The sequence below is a fragment of the Saccoglossus kowalevskii genome, chromosome 20 (assembly GCF_978046115.1).
Source record: "Saccoglossus kowalevskii chromosome 20, keSacKowa6.1, whole genome shotgun sequence".
Classification (NCBI taxonomy): Eukaryota; Metazoa; Hemichordata; class Enteropneusta; family Harrimaniidae; genus Saccoglossus; species Saccoglossus kowalevskii.
In genome coordinates, this window is record NC_140660.1 from 22740268 (window position 1) to 22759218 (window position 18951).

Here is an 18951-nt window from a genome sequence, read left to right on the forward strand (position 1 = left end):
CAAACAGATTAAATGGAAAGTAAATTGGTAACAAAATAACAACATACGAAACAATGTTCCGGTTCTTGTAATTCCAGCTTCCCATATTCCTTCTTCGACATTGCGGACATTACCGCGCCCACGAATATTTCCAACCGAACCAAATGCTCTCCCTCACCAGATTCGTAAAATATTCGTTACGATTAGCAGACCATAGAATTATAAAGTACGCGGTCTCCAATCATTTTGATGCCTTCGATGTTTTTCAATTGCTGCAAAAACGGCACAACTTGAACGAGTTCGATAACATAACCACCGCAATTGGAAATGTCGTAACTGAAAAAAAAAATACAAATTGTGACCGATATCATGAATAAACTTTACACCAAAATAATAGTACATTTTCTCTCGATTGAGTTTTAATAAACTTGTAGTGGCCGCCATTTTTATTCAGTACTGTGTCGAACTAAACGCGACAGTTCCAGCGGTTACGAGTTCCCACTACGTCACTTTGTGTTAGGGTTTACGATGTAAATATGGAGTCCGAGCTTTACTCCTTTGGACGGTCCAATGTTCACCGCCAGCATGTCATCGCAAAACACGTGTATCTACCCCCACGTCAACAAGGCACTAAATCCGCGCAATTTTCCAGCACCAACAGGACTTGATCAGTTTTGGGGACAAATATAGAACCATTCATGAACGTTTGTTGTGTTAAAAATACTAAAAGTCGTCTAAAGGGGTTCAAATCGTCGGAAAGGCGGATTTCGCAAGTATGAAGCCGCTTCTATTTCGTTGGGCACAGATAATATGCACCAGCGTGATAATCTTACAGAGCGGGAAATGGTGCATACGGGAAATGGAATCAACGAAAACAGAAATAAAACAGACACAAACTAGACATAGTCGACGTTTATATTTCGCCTAGCATCATATAAATAAATAAACCCAAATTTGGAGAAGATTTTTTTTTCAGTATTATTTTCAAACTCAAAAATAACACCGGGTTATCGACGGTATATTCTGCGCCAACCAAGTTCTGTCTACAGAGACAGACAAATACACATCAAGGTTAAATTTCTGTCTTCATAAATTATTTCACTGTTTGTAATATTCACTTTGTTTTACATGTTCTCATACAAAATCAACTTAAACCATTTTTTTGGGAACACGGGAATCTTTTATGTGGTTGTTCAAAAAAGCGGCGTGCTCATAGGAGTCACTGAACAACAGTTAACGAAAATGTGTAGCACATTGTAATTCTGTTCGCTGTGTTTTTCTCGTCTGACAAGAATTTGTTGTTTCCAACTACTTGTGTAAAGGTGCATTGCCCTCGTAATTACACACTTTAAAAAAGCGCTGCGATGTTTATTTTTTCCACCTTCAGGAAATTGTGTTTTTTTTAAAAAAATAACTCTTCGTGTTTTAAGTTTAATGTAAAATAGACTCTGTAGTTTGTTTAACATAACTCTGAGACTCGCAAATTTAATGAAATCACGCAATTACCTGGTCATCTTGGTCGTCATGGTGACACGACTGTAAAATCTCAATTAATATATAACTTGAACATGGGGTCATGGTAATTAAATTTTATCTTTAAAAACGTGAATGTAAAAAAAAAAGGAAAAAATATTTGTTATTTGAAAAAATGACTGCTTTGAAATCTTTATAAAAAAAATAAAGGAGAAACGTGAAAATAGTAATCGTTTATTGAGAGAATACCCGCCATTTTCTTGTTTTGAGACGGGCTTCCTGTGCGGAAGGTCAGAAAGACTTGGCTGACGTGCTGTAAAAAGTGAATTTTTATGACAGCCAACCGTTGAGTGTGTGTGTTCAAAGGGATGCCGACGATACGCCATAGACCAGCGTGACCCGCCACTCGTATATCAGACGACCACTTTCAAGCTCGCCGAACAAGCCGATAGTCTGCTTGTATTCATGTAAATAAACTTACTCAGCGGCTATTGTGGTTCAAGTGAGAAACAAACATGCGACAAATGTCGAGACTATCCCCCACATTGTTGATTTTTTCGTTTTTTACGAAGATCTGACGGTTTTATGCCTTAATCTCAAATCTAGGTCGAGATGCCGACAAAGGAAAGTGATATTATCATGATGACCCCCGCGCAGACGATCGTCACGTTTCGCAATTTTATCGCAATTTTGCGCGGCCGCGCCATAAAACGTCTTCAGATTTTCAATAAACACGTTTAAAGGACGTATAAATGTATCAGTTGTAATATTCAGTCATTTTTCTTTCAAACATATTTCTTATCAATACGATTTTGTTTGAAACAAAGTCGCCTTATTACCATATTGATGTCCTCCATATTACTGTTTATCTTTTCGTCTGGTGCGCCGTGATTGGTTGCATCCTACCACGTGACTCAGCTTTCATCGAGTTGCCGAAGTGAAACAGCTTTTAAGAGAGCAAGGTAAGAGTTTTACGATTCTAACGAATTCTCTTTGGTTTTGTCGTAAATCTTTGTATTTTTTCACGAACCCGGTCCCTCATCGCCTAACATGGCCTGGGTGGGTGTTTTGAGACTGTTTATATCGATAGTCTTCGCTCGTGGTAGCTATGCATTTGACGAAAAATGTCATGTCCTCCGCCGGGCGGGTTGTCGTCTGAGTACACTCGTATTCGCATTGACTCTTGCACGGTCGAGTTGATGGATGGGTTTTACGTAACGCCTCGCATGGTCCGCGCGAACAACATATCGCTTCTACCGAGCTTTCAAAATTGACACCGCCGTTAAATTCATTTCACCAACTGAATTCTTATGGATGACATCCTTTTTTTATACCGGTGTCGAAACATTTAATTTGATGAGATATTTTTACGATAGTTTTTCATTTTATTCACTGCTCGCAGATTCAGTAATGTTAAATGAATATGCATACTATATAGTTGAACTATGTACTAGTGAGTGGCTCGTAGCTTGCTTTGTTGTTGTTTTGTTGCCTATCAGCGTAACGACGATAATATTCCCTGTGATTTAATAACACCGCGAACACACAAAAATGAAAACACAGTTCAATAGCAGATCCCAACTGCCGACTCTATTCAGTGTATACGAGTAATTCCACCCCAATTTATGCGTGTTTTCAACGTAATCCTAATGTGTGTGTATGTGTGTCTGTGTTTGTCGCTGATATTGCTTTTCAGCGGTGTAGCGACCCCTATAGTTGATAAGGCTGAATGCACTGGGTGGTACATACACTGAGTTTGTAACACTGTCGCGTCCCATTTCCTATCGCAGTGCATTTGACACAATTCTTAAATTTGTTGATACGCATTTACTAATAAATTGCTGAAATTATGGTAAAAGTCGCTAAAATTTGCATACGTTGGGGATATTCATGAAACAAGCAACCATTTACTGGTGTTAGCCGCGTGTATACTTGTTTTCGTACTTTCATATAATATCGCGTTAAATTCAGGAAATTACAAGTTATCCCGCTATAATAAGATGAGTTTTAATCCAGATTTATTTGGACAATTCGGCCACGTGCATGGCAGAAGAAAAAAATATGCAAGCGATATGTAACTGGCTGTTGTATGGAGTTGCAGTTTTTAGGGGGTGCTATTATTTCAACCACTGCGGAACGGTATTCAACGAAAGCTTTGCCCGATAACTGTTTTTGGCAACACAACGATGCAGCGCCGCGGTCGCGGTGTATCGTAGTGATAAACAACTATTAATTGTACGGCAATATTAATTTGTTTCTCAAACTTATAATATGATCACTATGCGATTTGCGAATAATGTTATATATCAAAATATTGGGACGATATGGTGTACTAAATAACAGACTGACGAGAAGCTCCGACTTGGTCGGGTCGCGAGATTCGGGTGGTTACACGGTATCTGACGGCGACACTCCATAGCCGTTGCATACGGTAATTAACTTTAACATCAAACGTCTTTATATCTTTACTTCAAAGTTGATTATGTCCATTTCTAAGAACTTAGAATATGTTTCCTTGTTTAATATCAAAAAGTAAGCGAAAATACTAAAAAGGCATAAGTTTTGGTTCATGTTAAAAATACAGGAAGGTCCGGGGTTCAAATTCCCTTCCAATCGTTTTTCATAAACCGTTGTTGCGCGAACGCTAATATATTAATCGATTTTGTAACAGTCGGGATAAATATAAAATTAATATACCAGTTTTTCATTCCTTTTTTTTAATACTTTGTATCTATTTCTCGATGTTTTTGTATATTTTTTGAAGATCGTAGTTAAAAAATTGTAGACGTGGTAAGCGAATGTTTTGTTTCTGAACTTTGAATGGCGTACACAACAAAGATATTTATAACTCGACGCAATCATAACAAACATGACGTTCTAATTAATTTATTTATTTATCACACTATTCATTGAAGTCGGAATGAATGAATGAACGAATGAATGAATGAACGAACGATATACGGGTAATAAAATGGGTAGTTTTGCCAAGTTACCAAAGATGTTTTAGCGTAACTGTTTAGTACTTCGCGGTGTAAACGACGGCTTGTTTTTACTTGTTTAACCGTTAGTGTGCATGGCCATATTCCTGACAGTAATACGATGGCAACAGAACGTCAGATTTTCACCTGATACATTGTACTTTAAAGAATAATGTGCTTCTAAAATTGTTTTAGTTCTGAAATAGTTTTTTTTCCGATTTGTAAATAATTGAACTGATTTATTTATAGACAACGCAGGGTGGATCAAACTATTTGTCACTTTCATTCAGTTACAGACAATTTATTCCAAACTTATTAAAAGTCAAGTTCACGTCAGAGCAGATACAATAAATAAATGAAGTTATATTCAACTCGATGATATGAACATAAATAATCAACTATTTCAAAAAATCGATCTGACTGCGTTGTTGTAGATAAATACGATCTTTCTGATGTCTATTCTTGAGTTTATTTCATAAATATAACCAGAGATTAGAAATAGATAAGACTGAACAAACTGAACTGTCTATATCTCATTGCAAACGATAAACTACTCAATTGTCAACATAAACGCAAGCGTAAACTTTGTACATCCCTGAATGGGTTGGACAGATACAGTTATTAAGTATCTGTGTTTGAGTTTCCGTGATTCAATTTCATGCACTGCGTCCACATTTTTTTTTGCGTTTTTGGTTTTAGAAATCCAGTGAAAATATTCCGCGTTCGTCCAAAATCCAATCGAGTGAAACATGCTTTAAGTTCAAGCTTTTCATTGTCTTTCGCATCTCATTTTTCCGTTGTTGTTAGTTTGTTCTAGGGACATTTATTATGTGTATATTATAAGTAGTTGTTTTAATTTCGTCTGAACCGCTGGGTTACGATGCTTATGCTAGCACTACCCGAATATCGTGGGTAAACACATCTTTCCGACTAAATTTTAAAAAATTACTTATAAAAAGAAACATCTCTGACCCCAAAACGACCAACGTAAAATCGCGTCGAATCCCCTATTAAATTCTGTCTAGTTTTCGCTCTGATGTTGATATCGTTGACTGTTCCGGTTCTGGTGGTGTTAACTCCTTCATCCTCCGCCTCTCTTCGTAAGTGTGGTCTCGGTCGTTCTAATGGCCTACTTGCAGTATACATGCACGTGGGGCCAACGGTCAAATCACGGTAAACACACGAGCATACTGTGTGAAGCCGGAACGAGTACAACGTTCTACCAGGAAAGTATGATATGTCCGGCTATCAACCGACGTGAAGGTTTTATTTTTCACCTGGAAGGGAAGTTATTAACTATAACAGTTAAAAGGCAGTTTTAAGCAAGCAGTCATAGCGATGTGTGCTGCAGAAGTTCACGACGACATTTAAGAAAGTATTCTGTGAATTATCTGCGAGTATAGGCCATATTTCATTAATTAATTCTCTAAATATAAAGACACTAAAACGCACGATATTGTAATACAATTGTCATCTTTCCTTTCAACGCTGAAAGGCAACAAGCATTTGATGAAACCAACTTCGTTGTCACATATCACGGCAAGCCCGGACGCGTCCGCGTGAGTGTTAATCATCTCATTAAATACAAAGTATATTTAATTAAAGAAATCTCAATAAAACTTTCACCTTGTTCAAGCTTGAATAGTGCACGGCATCTGTTATAATTTTTAGTCGCTCCTTTTCTTTCCGTGTAAAACGTGCCAGATGAGTGCATATTCTGCATATCTTTTGAGTTTTGAATAGTTGTTCAAACGGTGGAGTAGGGTCGTCTGTGAACTGAACCCCCCTGAAAGCAGCTCAGCTAGTTTAAGAATACTGCAATATCTTCATTTGTGTATTTAGTTTCATATTGATTGGCGAACATTAAGTTACAACTTTAAACATATCGAATCTTCAACATTTTTCAAATTTGAAAAAGTTTGTCCATAGTTCTATTCACGTGGGTTTATTTTGCTTAACGGAAACCGGGGACTGTTTAAAATTTCGTTCTTATGTCAACGTCGTCTTTTTTTGCGGTGAAGCCCCGTATTCAGTTATTCGGTTAGTGGCGTTCAAGCTCATCGCTTTGTTGTCATGGCTACTACATTGGAATTTGTTTATATTTTTTGCATCGAATTAGGTATTTCCTGGCTGAATATTTATAGCGCTTTGATTAAGTTGAAGGATTTTCTTATCTGGTGATATTTGTGAGTCAGGGGGGTTGCTATAAACAAGACCCCCCCCAAAAAAAAGTAGTAGCGAAAAGTTGGTGGACATCAAGTTCGTATTTGGGCAAGAACTACGATGTACCGTGATAAAATCATTGTCAACAAACATGGACGTTTTGATAATACTGCAAAAACAAAATAATAAACATAATAAACGGATTTCAGGACCGCAAAGTATCGCAAAATTAAGATATGCAGTGATCCACTCTCTAATAAGATCTGCAACAATATGTAAATAATATGAATAATGATTTAAGAGATGTTTCATCACTCTCATTGTAAAAATGACAACTAAAATGTGAAAAAATAAAATAAAAAGTAGCTAAACTAGATAACACTTAAATCAGCAAATAACCATGGAAACTAAATTATATACAATTGAAAATAGGGCAAATACGTAGTAACTAAGTTACGTACAATTTGAAATAGCAACAATACATAGTAGCTGAATTATCTACAATTTACAATACCAACAACACATAGCAGCTGAATTAGCTACAATTTACAATAGCAACAATACATATTAGCTGAATTAGCTACAATTTGCAATAGCAACAACACATAGTAGCTGAATTAACAACATTTTGCAATACCAACAACACATAGTAGCTGAATTAGCTACAATTTACAATAGCAACAATACATAGTAGCTGAATTATCTACAATTTACAATACTAACAACACATAGTAGCTGAATTAGCTACAATTTACAATAGCAACAATACATATTAGCTGAATTAGCTACAATTTGCAATAGCAACAACACATAGTAGCTGAATTAGCTACAATTTGCAATACCAACAACACATAGTAGCTGAATTAGCTACAATTTGCAATAGCAACAACACATAGTAGCTGAATTAGCTACAATTTGCAATACCAACAATACATATTAGCTGAATTAGCAACAATTTGCAATACCAACAATACATAGTAGCTGAATTAGCTACAATTTGCAATACCAACAACACATAGTAGCTGAATTAGCTACAATTTGCAATAGCAACAACACATAGTAGCTGAATTAGCTACAATTTGCAATACCAACAATACATATTAGCTGAATTAGCAACAATTTGCAATACCAACAATACATAGTAGCTGAATTAGCTACAATTTGCAATACCAACAATACATAGTAGCTGAATTAGCAACAATTTGCAATACCAACAATACATAGTAGCTGAATTAGCTACAATTTGCAATACCAACAATACATATTAGCTGAATTAGCTACAATTTGCAATACCAACAATACATAGTAGCTGAATTAGCAACAATTTGCAATACCAACAATACATAGTAGCTGAATTAGCTACAATTTGCTATACCAACAATAAATATTAGCTGAATTAGCTACAATTTACAATACCAACAATACATAGTAGCTGAATTAGCTACAATTTGCAATACCAACAATACATATTAGCTGAATTAGCTACAATTTGCAATACCAACACTACATAGTAGCTGAATTAGCTACAATTTGCAGTAGGAACAATACATAGTAGCCGAATTAGCTACAATTTGCAATACCAACAATACATATTAGCTGATTTAGCTACAGGTTGCAAGAGCAACAATAAATCAATGTAACACGCAGATAAAAACATTCCTATGTTATCCACTGAAAGATCACAGTAAATGTCTGTACAGGAACTAAACAAAAGCTCAAAACTCGGCTCTGATTCATCGCCATTAATTACCCATGCATGAGGCAGGCCGCGTCGGCAGAGACAAACAACTAAATTTGCATATAAGTGCAATTTAGACTCACAATTTATATGTAAGTTTTTTATCGGTTCTAGGAATTAAACGAAGTCATATTTCTAGTCCATGGCATTGCGAGCTAAGAGATCCCATCACTGTCTGGGGGCTACTCATTCTCGGCTTTTTCTCATTTAGGCGCGAGTTGAAACAAGCCGACACGATCAAGCCAGACTTACCGCTCATTAGGTCGGAGTGGGAATTACGCATGCGTATACGTGGTGTGTGCGCGCGACCAATAGTATTGGTGATCAACTTTCACCAATCTAGAGCACCACGTGATTTCAATAATTAATGCGCAATAAAGTACATTCACGAACTGTGTGCACACAATACGATAAAACAGACTGACGCAATTCTGCAACAAAATTGAAATTGCGCGTGAGCTTCGAATTAAAACTGTGTTTCGAATTGCAATTAACATTCGAATGAAAATTAAATTTTCAATTGAATGAGCGCATGTTATTGTTCTGTATAGCGGTAACCAATCAGTGAGTGGGATCCTGGTAAATAATGACGTTTTTTACCTAAAATTTATTACCAAAGGTGTTAATTATACTTCAAGTTTTTGAAAATGTGTAACAATTAATTATATCCGCTAATGCTAGAGCGACACCATGAGATGTTTCATGTTGACGTCATGACGATATTACCAACATGTGCAAGGTCCAGAATTACAGTAATTCATGGTGAACTAGTAAAAGACGATACACGTTTGTATTCGGTTGGTGGCGTTGTACTATCAATAACGAACTAACAGAAAGTTGTTCACAGATAACAGTGAACAGTTATTAGCATATACACGAACGACAAATAACTTGCAGACATGAATTACTGGAGAAAAGATGTAACAATCTATCATTTTTGATTTATATTCACCTGTTTAATATGAATGTTAAAAATAACTACTTTCTATTTTTTAACCGAAAAGAAATTGTTCATTTCTCCTGGGAATAGTCGACTTTTTTGTGCAAGCTCAGGACGGACTCAAACTATCTGCTTCCGGTTAATGCGGAAGAATATCGCTGACATACATGACCTTTTGTCTCAAGCTTCCGGTGATTTCTGGAAATATCCCGCAGCCGAAATGCATCATACTGAGCGCTGATGCTAGGAATATAGTTAGACTTGATTCAAGTTGACCAATCAAATATCAGATCTTCTGAACGCCGTGGTGCATAGTTAATAATTGGCCAACTTACAAATCAAGATAACTGTTATTCTTAAATAATTATTATTAAGATTTGTAATGTTGAGTTTGTTTTGATAGTGGAATAACCCAAAATCTAGGCACCGGTTTTGAAAACAAATTAATTTTAAATAATATATGTGTCAAATAGTGTCGCAAACAAAGCGTTTTTGTTTGGTTTTAAGCGATTTTTTTGTTCGTGGAAATGTGTGCGTATTTCACTGATTCTCTGACAAGTTTGAACAACTTTGAAATTTTGCACTTCTCGCGACATACTCGGTCACGTGGTACGGCAGTATGCCAAACCATACTGCAGTATGTCTCGTTCTTTTTTTAACTGTTATGTTTTATTAATTAATTAATGTTATGTTTTAGAAAAAAAAACGACCTGAAGGCCCAAAATACTTTTACTTTAAATATAGGTTCGAAGCTCACCACGCGTTACTAACGCACCTCACCGAACGCGGGACCTGGCGCGCAAAGGCGGCTGGGAATACAAACGTTAAGTCACATGATACCTGGTAAGCTGCTTGTACTAGTTTAGCAAATCGAATAAAATAGAATACGGTGTATGGTTATCTCCTCGTTGGCATTCACCGACCCGAGAACAATCATCGATTTTATTCTAATCTCCATAGAAACGGAAGAATGACTAAATTATTGAAATCCACTGCTGTCGGCTTCCGTCTAAAGGAGGTTGCTGGTCTATAAATCAGAATTAATGTTTGAGATCATCCTCTACCGTCCATCCGCCGCTAATCGACTATGAGTCACAGTAGGGGGAAAAACGTTATTATAAAATTCCAACAATTCGTGTTTCGACTGTCGATGAATTAGCATCCATTCTTATTGGTACGAGACGTCACGTGTTACTACCCGTTTTCACAGTTTTCACAGTTCTGCAAGTCTCGGTCCCCAGTCTCGTGCAACTCGGGCGCTTGTATATTGACGTCATGGACAATTTGTCTCGCGAGACCGCACTGTTTCGAGGATTGGCGTTTGTTATCACTTCGTTCTTTTCCGTAGAAGTACACGAAACACATTCAGTCGCTGAGAGCGCCATCATATTTGATTGTATCTTGAACTTGTGTAACTTTCGATACAAAACGAGCCCACATTTATCAGCCTCGTATTCGCGTTGGTTTATCCAATACCAGCCCACTGACGTCACGTTGTTACTAAAACGTGTTATACAACAGTGATTAATATTCTATTGTATGTTCCAAAAATAATTGTAAAAAATATAATATTATTTCTGAGTACTTTAATTTATGGGGATACTTCACTCAAAAGTCGTAATAACGAAATTTCTTTTAGTTTTACCTATTCCTCATGTTACGTTGCGAGGATATAGCTAAGTTGAATTCTACTATGCGTAATGTTTTCTGGCAATAGAAGACGTTGGAGAGGCGGGGGGAAATCTACAAGTGTAGTCGCTTTGCGGCAGTGGAGGGTATTGTATCATTGCTACATTTGGGCAAGGACACATCACCGATGCAGGATGAAGGAAATATAGTGCCTTACAAATAACTTGTTGATTTCATGAAGTATTAACACATCGACTTGATTTATAGATGTTATGTTAAAACGTCTTTTTATGTCGCCCTGTGCAAACTGCCGTTACATTTGTCAATGGGTCTCACTATTGCATGTATTTTTCCCAGTAAACAAATTAAATGGAACAAAAAAAGTGGTGATTGAAATCGAAATAATCATTTAGACTTAAAAAATACATATGTGGTATGCAGCTGAAGGAGCCCGCCCTCCTCAAAAACACGTGCATGCGTGAGGCAATATGGTTGTTAGTTTTACAATGGGTTTACAAAACACAATGTATATGCTATGAGTCTCGTTATTAACCGGAAGTATCTTTACCTATGAGGAAAAATAAGCGTTTTTGTTACATGATGGATTGCATATATGATCATTTTCAGTTTGTCCTTGAGTTAATGAAGGTTGTACGATCCAAATGACCTTGGGGGTATTTTCGCATCCATCCGCATCCGTTTGTTTTTTTTGTGTTTTTTTTTTTTTTTTGTTAATTTCATTTCAGTAAGACAAATGCGTTTTTTAACCCCCATTATCGACGCGTGTGTCGCGCAATACTGTATGCTTGATGAATAAAATGTTGTAGAGTGTGTATTTTGTAGTCATTCGAAGCCCATCGCCCCGTGTCAGACAGTTTTTTTTGGTAAGTACAGTGCAATAACTCCCCGCTTACAAATGTGCAAACAATTTGGCCGTGTTTTTGATGGGACTGTGGGTCACATATTACTTTCTCGTCTGCAGTTTAATGTCAGGCTGTTTCCAGTCCATAACGGCGTTATTTATTACTAGTGATGTGGTCTTAACTCTCAGGGTCCGTCACGCGGCCACGTGTCTGGAAATATCCATATACGCCGGTAACCCCCCTCCCCCTCGTAAATGCACCCATGCTATGTATGTACAATGCAGTTCATGAACATGTATATTTACCCACGTTCCTGTTGCAATATGGCGTTATTTTTTTCTCCGTATTGTACATTCTCTTGTGCGATTTCCGATTAATGAATTGCCATGGCAACTAAACGCAATACACAATCAAAAATTACTACGTTTTTAACCATATTGTTAGTTTCACAGAAACATGTTTGGCATGAAAAATGAATAAGCCCCGACAAAAAAAACGGTGAACAATTTGTCATGTGACCACCAGGGGCTGCCAAACGGTAGAAATCTGGCACGCCTTGCATATACGCAACTTTCTCTATGGCGGCTTTTTGTCGTTCGTTTTTGGCTTCGTTCCATATTTCTTCGAAATCGTGCAAACAAGTCGGTCATTCATGGCGGACAAAGTCATCTTTTCTAGTACTAGTAAGTACTGATTTTGATCAAAAAATGAGATATATGTATATATACAATACTATGAAAAGGCCATGTCGAGTTTTTATATGATTAAAACTGGGGATGTTAATTGCCGATTGTAAAATTGTTCGCAGTTATACACGCGTGTGTAATGTTCGGTGATCTTCGTGAGTGCGCCCTCAATCGGTCACTTTCGATGGCTGTAAATAGGCTTCGGATGTCTTCATTTGTTTTTTGTTTTTATGGTAATGGCAATATTTTTATTTCATTTCTCCTGATCGATGGCAGAAATATTCTTGGCTAATTTGGAGTGTGCCTGAAGCGAAGGGCCTTTAGGAATCGACGATGGTATTAACGAGACCGTGACCATACTCGTGTTTTTTTTTTTGTGTTCGAATGTTTTGTTTTCACCGTGAGCGAATTTACCATACTTAAGATCCAAATGACAAATTTGTTTCAAAGAGTTGCCAAGCAACGAATCGCGTTTACATGAATCAGGCATTTATCCATGTTTTCCACATTTTCCCTCAATAAATGAACACTTTTCGTGGCATGCATTACCCTTATCCTGCAAGTCGACAATATTATACAGGCAAGCCTCGATTGAGCAGGTATGAGCATTGTATATCAGCGTAAGCAATAAAAAAAAGTCTTTCCCGTTTGCCGCTCCAATCGCCATTTCAAGGTTACTCGTGACGTCAACTCCGCCATCTTGCCGAGATGCCGGAGTTGGTCAGTTTCACTATGAGCGGCTAACATCTGAAGCTCATTGGAGCCAACGGGACTTTGACAAACCGCCGCCGTTAGACTCCAAGGAATCCTTGCCGAATACCACTTGAAAAGGAGAGTTCGCCAGTGCGTCGATTTATGCCCTTTTTATGCCCCTTCTGTCAACTATAAAATATTTCACAACTGGGTGAACAGAAAACTCGCCGTTTACGAGAGAAAATACGTGCGCGTTTATTTCTCTGTCAGTGGAGTAACTAAATATCGAACTATTGTGTCCATATTCATGTTTATGTTCCATACTCAACTATAAAACGCGGACAGGCAAATTTGAACATGTAAGCCATGCGTTGTGATCGATATTTGAAACAAACAAGCGTAAAAAAGAAAAAAAAAAGTAAATTAGCACCAAGTATTATTCGGCCATTGGCCCAGTTCACAACTTTAAACGATGGGGAACTTGTAGAGACAACTTCTTTTTCGACTTATTATTAACTGATCAGTCTGAAGTGACAGTGATTCCTCATCAATTGACACCGTCTTTTGTCTGGATGTTCACACCTGCGTACACTGTCGGGCCGAAATACCCTCCCCTTTTGTAACGTCGAACTGCTGCCCGACTCGAATCATAGACGGTGTATTAAATTAAACACACAATTAAACCAGCGTGGCACATTTCACCGAGTTTACTGCATCGCAAATAAAAAAAAAATGATTTGCGACCGAAATGTACACAGGTCTCGTGTCCCTTGATTTTGTTGTGGCTCGCATAGCCAATTCCTTCCCTGATGGCGCCCAGTACGTCCACGCCGCAAGGAGGCGAGAAGGATATTATACATGAAGTCTTGTGCGCTTACTAAGCATGCAAAAATATAATGCGAGTTGCATTTGATTTAGAAATTTGGAATCTGTGGAAAAAAAAAATGTCTCCGACATACGGCATGGTCCGATTATTCGTCTGTGAACGCCTTTTGAAGGCGGTTTACGACAACCAATGTTAACATATGACATACGTTTAAGGCTGCATGTCGCAATTTTGTTTTTTCGTGTAGTAACTGGTCAGACGACAAGACTGCTTAGTGCGTGCATGTTTGTTGGTTGGCAGAGGGACGAGTCTTAAACCGTTAGATGTCATCGCATTGTGTGAACTGATAGGGGTGTGATCCATGCGTTGACAGTGATATATTGGACAACCTTTTGTTTTTGTTTCGCCTCGACGATTTTCTCCTTCATCCAAGACTTGCTTAACCGACGACTACCCAGTGCGCAGACGACACCATAGCTGAGTCAGTCCCATGCTTTAACGCACGCGGCTTATTTTAAGTGTTTAAAGGCTGATTCGGGAGGCGACGTGTTTCTATAGAAACCAGGTAGGAACCCCGCCGTGTCAGTGCACATAAGGACAGGTATGTCAGTATTTTTTCACGCTGTTTTTTACGTTCGTCGGGGTAGCTTGATATTAGCTATTACTCGTTTTTTTATTTTCACGACTTGCAACCTATGTGATAGGGCGCTTGCCTGTCGAAGTCGTAACGTTTTATTTAGGACATTAATAATTACGTTAAGTCGAGAAGTTGAATCAGCGTCCCGTTCATATTTACTCCCACATCAATGAATTATGTTACATATTTGAAAGAGGAGGTGTGGGGACTACCGATTAAGTGAATATGAATTCTAAATTTAACGGCTGTGACATTTTTGTCGGCAGGGTTCACTGATTACACGGTGTGTTACGTTAATTTTATAACTCAATAAACGGGACGTTTTCCCGTTGTTGTTTTTTTTTTATTATTTTCTTGGGAGGTTGGACCTCATTAAAAATGTCACAGACAAGAACTTGTCTATTATTTTGTGTACGATTTTCATGGTTATCGGGATTATATTTGTCAACTTTTTTTCACACCCAGTATCGCGAGTTTGGCTACAGTACTCGCCGTCGCTACATTCTCGAAAATATGTGTTCAAGAAAGGTCATTTTAGTTCGTTCCATTCGATTGCTTCGGGTATGTTAGTGTTGTTTATACAGTCGATTTTTCTTCAAATGTTTGAATGTGGGGGTCGGTTATTGTTGGCACGTACGATATTGGCAAGTCAATCGTCGCATATTTGAATTCGATTGTGTGATTGTTGTGTAACTAGTGGCGTGCATATCCAGGCCGTAAGTACCGTCCGTCCGTGAGTGTTACACACGTGCCTCTAGATGAGGGGATTACGCAGTGGCCATTTGAAGTTACCATGTACCGTATATGTAGCGGTGCCAGCTGCAATGATGTACATAATAACCGTGCGGGTTCGCAGCTAATATAACTAATTTGACTGTTTGAACGTCCGCCATGATGAATTTGGTGTATTCTATTGGAAAAAGCCTGAAACAGTAAATAGTCAGTGACTGCGACCATGCAGCGTTTCGACTCACTGAGTCCGTATTCTTCGAGAAAGATAAATTTGTTGTGGGAGGACCGGCCACATTCAGTCCGTTGTTACTGCAGATAAACGTGTTCTGTCCTGTTTCTTTCCCCATTTTTTTCTACAGCCAACTTATGTACAGTTTTTTTCTTTGCTCGTTCGAATTTGATGGAGCGTTCTACTTGCCCTCGGTGAATACCTTTGTCGAGGCAAAGTCACACGATAGTACCAGAAGCGATCGAGGCAACGTGTGACCCCTGACACGAATTCAAAACTGGGCGTCTGGTACAGGGAATTGGGTTAATAACAATATTAGTGTTATTACGGGTATAGATCAATCTACGAAAATCTGTAATATATATTTTACATCCATGCAACAGTCAATTGATATATGTCCGAATACAGCGACCCGTAGCCCTGGGCTGTAGGTCCATGGTGCAGAGACACCGGCCGATGCGTCATAAAATTCGCTCAATCGGGACGTACTCAAACAAATACGACTATATTTTCAAAGTAATAAAAAGTTATCATCTAGTGTGTGTATTTAGCCAATAACAATAAATCCATTAAATTTACACCGATATTCTATTTTTGTTTTCTGTTTATTTTGAAAAGTTGTATAACTTCAACAATGCCAATGTTGTTCAGTGATTAGTTGTTACGTTTCGGTTTTTAATTTTAGCCAACTTTCGAGTTTGAACATCCGACACTCGGGGCGCTCACGATACAAATATTTTATTGGTGTAACTGTTCTGGGTCAGTGCACCATGGCAACTGCGTCCCTTGCGACATCTGCGTGCACCTCCGTCGATATACTTGTGTTGTTTGCGCCCCGAAAGTCATTCGTGACAAGTACGGTTTCTCTGACGGACATATTTTGGCAGAGCGAGTCCAAATTAGTTCAGTTTGATATTTTGTACTCTGAATCTTTCCGCCTAAGAGCCGGAAACAGACAGGGGTAAGTCCATTTTTTTCTTATTCCGACGTGGATCAGTAAACCCCGTCCATGATTTCAGGACCGTTACCAGTGTATATTCGGTAATGCTGGTCTATCATGCAATCGCAAACGCCCCGCCACAAACGCGGAGAACCAGCATGGTGGACTCCCATTGCAGCAATAAAATCGGCGAGCAAGCATGAAATCAACAACTTGACGAGTTAGTTAAACATTAACACAAAACGTGTTGAGTGGATACAGATACAAACTGTTGTTATTTCAGCATCCGGTCTGAGCTTCCGTTTACTTCCACTCCAAACGACATCAGTTCGGGCTGTTCTTATTGGAGTAAACATTGAAGGAACTAGACAGGTTTCAGTTTATCCAAACTTTCAATTCAAATGTTCAATTTACCTGACCACTTTACACTAAGTAGCAGACCTCAACTCCCGCGAGACCACTCCGGACACCCAAATCTATTAATATTTACGGTCAAGTTACGAGTAGTATTAATCACCCTTTAAATACGCAAGTTAAAGTGAGACACTATTAATATTTATTTGAATATCCGGGCGTTGAACTTCAATTGAGAGAGTGGTCTACCTTCTTTTTTTTTTGGGGGGGGGGGTATTTTACCAATATTAGCTTGGCAGTATGTATAATGTTATATGCAAATTTCTTGAATCCAAATATATGTCAGCAGTGAGGACAATGAATCTATAACAGTACTATGATCAAAATGTAATTTTAATGTGACGTTTTGATAGTCTTCTCACATATATGAGTGAAAAACACTCGACCCCCAAACCGAAGCATGGAAAGCATTATGGACCATGTGTAGGGTTCCCCAAAGTTGTACATTTCGGCTTCTTAAAATCAAAACGACTCGCCCAAAACTACAGCTTTCATATGTATTGATCGCATAAATCGAGTTTCCAGATAGATAAAAAAAAAACTTTTTCATTCACAATATCGGCAAGTTAGTAACAAGACTGTTCCATTCAGCTTTTCAAAACTCTAAATGCAGACAAGTCGCGCGTCACATCCAAATTCGGTTCCATCAAAGCGTTGTTTGAAACAAAACTTTCACGCGTTTCTTGCAAATAATCCCCGCGTATATTACCTATTCTGTTGTTAAAAAATATCCGGTTCGTTTCGATGAGACAATGGAACAAACGGAAAACAAGGAAGCCGACATATTGGTTCGCATTCACGTTGGTGTTCGATGCGTTAATTGGAACTCTCCGGGGTGTATTTAATCACCAATCACAGGGCAAGTTTGTCTCATTTGTTTCTGTTCACCGATTCAAGTTAATAGCTCACATTCCTCACAAATTAAGACGATACTCTGCAAGGAACAATTGCGTTGTTTTTGACACCTCTTAATAAGGAGATAAATGAACGAACGATACGCATGCGCAGAGAAATTAAACAGCAACTCTTTAAAAAAATCAAGAACTCGCGACACTTAGTCTTTGAACGATGTGAATTTACCTATTTTGTTGATGACGTCATTGGTAACATTCAGAGAGTATACTGACGTCATGGTTATGTCTAAAAAGAAAAAAAAAACTTGTTGTTTCAGAATGATTTTAATAAAACTTTTCATAAAAAGTTGATAGTATACTTAGCTAGCTAGTCTTATTAGCCAGCATGTTATTTTAGCTAATTTAGCTAATCCGTAATTTAGCTAATCCGTAATTTCGCTAATTCAAGATGTCGCTCATTTAACAGAAAGTATATTCTCACAGGGAGATAGTGAATACTTTAGCTAAATTAAGATTCTGTTAATTCATGCCAAGAGTCAAATCCGCTAAAATTACATGCAGCTATTTCAACGTAGTCTACAGTATTACATTGTTGCACTTATTGCTATGCACGGAGGTTGGGTTGCCGCAATCCGTCCCTCTGTGAATCGTGAAAATACAATATGGCCGATGGACGCATGGACGGTCGTTAACGGGATGAGATGTCTTTACCTACGGAGTGATACAAGTTACCGAAATATACGGGATATGGAATGACTATTAGGAAACCTAATTGAACACACACAAAACTGGCAAAGCACTGATTTGACAATCCACATTCATCAGAATTTTTGGAAGCAACGAATTACTTGTCGTCCAATAACGGTTTCTGGCGCAACGCACAGTATTTACCGTTTACGACGATACGGTATACAGCTCGGTTATTTGTCGGGCGTCGTCTTTAATTTCGCATGTTCCGTTGACAACTAAATGCGACAAATCACCGCTACAGACTGACTCGATATCAACTATCAAATAGTAGAAAATATAATTTGGCGAAAAAATTTATACTCTGTTCGCGGTATATTAAAAAGCAAAAAAAATGAAGCAAAGCAGAAAAAAAAAACTTTTTTTTCTGATAAACCTCATTACTGAAAGCATAGTAATATTTTTTCCACTCTGACCCTAACTTAGGGCG

The 18951-nt window shown here is 38.0% G+C and overlaps 1 protein-coding gene and 1 long non-coding RNA gene across 2 annotated transcripts in view; one reads left to right on the plus strand and one right to left on the minus strand.

Moving 5' to 3' along the window:
* The window catches only part of LOC102808320 (uncharacterized), a 25194-nt gene continuing 6243 nt past the window's right edge, over nucleotides 1–18951 (minus strand). Inside the window, exon 2 of the long non-coding RNA XR_013420164.2 lies at nucleotides 1–315. This is a non-coding gene — a long non-coding RNA (uncharacterized LOC102808320). The remainder of the gene's footprint in view (nucleotides 316–18951) is intronic.
* hox9/10 (homeobox 9/10) overlaps nucleotides 14397–18951 on the plus strand; it is a 23725-nt gene continuing 19170 nt past the window's right edge. The window contains 2 exon segments of the mRNA NM_001164940.1: nucleotides 14397–14569; nucleotides 15071–15166. The gene's annotated coding sequence lies outside the window, so the exon portion shown is untranslated.